Here is a 1,966-nt window from a genome sequence, read left to right on the forward strand (position 1 = left end):
GAACGGACCAAAATAGGAATAATAATTGGGTTTTTTCTCAGAGCACTAAGGATATGCAGTAATGAATTTCTAAGCGAAGAAATTCTACATATTACGAATACCTTCAGAGCGCTACAATATCCAGAGGCGCTAATATCCACATCTTTGAGAAAAGCAAAAAGTATCAGGCAACGAAAAGAGAAAGTGGTCAAGAAAGAAACTAAATACCTTCTCGTACCAGGCTCCGATTTTTCACAAACACTGGGGGATGCAATACGACCATTAGGTCTAGAAATAATCAGCGAGGCAGGAAAGAAACTTAAAAATCTAGTAACAACAACAACTACACAAACAATTAACGACCTAAGTGTTGTATATAGGATACCATGCAGCAAATGTGATAAATCTTACTATGGCGAGACCCACAGAGGGCTTATGACCAGAATCAAAGAGCACAAAGCAGACTTAAAATACCACAGGCTTTCCAACGCGATGGTGGGTCATATAGAACAAGAAGGTCATATGCCCGATTGGCTACAATCAGAAGTGATGGAAAAAGGATTAACAAAAAGAAGAAGAAAAACGGTTGAAGCATTACACATAGCCACTAAACCCAACATAAACCAAAAAGTAGGAAGTATTAAGTGGACAGAATACACGGCGAAATATGCAAATATAGAAAGATGCCCCAGGACAGCTCCGACGTAACGCGGGGATTATATACAAGGACAAAACATCACGGTGACATTTCGTTGATCAAAAATCATGTTTTATTCTCATTATTTTATTATGCATTCTGTATCGATACTAATTATTAGTATTATGTTATGTTATTATACTGTAATATAATTATATTGCATTATTATATATTATATTGTATGTTATTATTTTTACAGTATTATTATTATTATTATTATTATTATTATTAGTACTATTATTATTATTATCATATGTTATACCGATGCTGTTTGAGGTGTCATACTGGAACAGTTGAAACATCACACATGACTGCCGGACACAGCACGGGCCGGGAGATGGGAGAAATGGAGTGGACGGAATGAAAGACGCCCAGGACAACTCAGACATAACACGGTGACAAAATATCACGGTGACATTTATTTTCATATGTATTTCCATTTTTCAAAACTCGTATATTTATTCTTATTATTATTGATTATGTATCGATGCTAATTATTATGTTGTATTATAATGTGATATGCCATGATATGATTTGGTATATTATATTGTATATTATAATTTATATTGTATATTGTATCATAGATCGTGTTGTGTTGTATTATATTACTATTATTGTATTAAATTGTACCGGTGCTGTTTGACATGTACTGGAACCAGCCACCAACCACTCCACAAGGAGGGAACGTGGGCCTGACTCACTATATACACCGCCAACTTCGACCCAGAGTAACACTCCTCTGAAGAAGCTATTGTAAGCGAAACCGGTCAGGAATAAACTCGATAATCAGATAAAGACCCGTGTTTCCCCCTCCACCTTTCCCATAATTAGTATATAAGAACAAACCCAAAATAAAATAGCAAGTACCACTAGGCACAGAAGACACTTTGATAGGTACCATACAGCTGAATAAAACCCCCTTGTGTTAGCCATAATACGTATTATCATGCTCTTAAGAGTTCAGAAGGGGCTAATGATGACCTAGTTTACTTATCAGCTTCAATACTGTAAAGTAATGACTAATGAGTCTAGCCTCTTCTTTGTAGGCATCATGAGGTGCGAGTGGGTATACGATTATGCTGGTGTCGGCATTTTGATTACATTTATTTTGTAGTTGTAGCTGAGTGACCCCTGAATTGTGTGAACTGGCTTGATCACATTTTCTGTGTTTCTCATTACTCAGTGAATGAGAATGAGTAATACAGCGGTGACTTTATATTTTATAATGCGAGTATTGTGATGCATCAATCATCATATCTCACGCATCCGATGCTGAGTGCGAGAATTTTA

Source organism: Oratosquilla oratoria, chromosome 5, assembly GCF_046742065.1.
Source record: "Oratosquilla oratoria isolate Oo_2021 chromosome 5, ASM4674206v1, whole genome shotgun sequence".
Lineage (NCBI taxonomy): Eukaryota > Metazoa > Arthropoda > Malacostraca > Stomatopoda > Squillidae > Oratosquilla > Oratosquilla oratoria.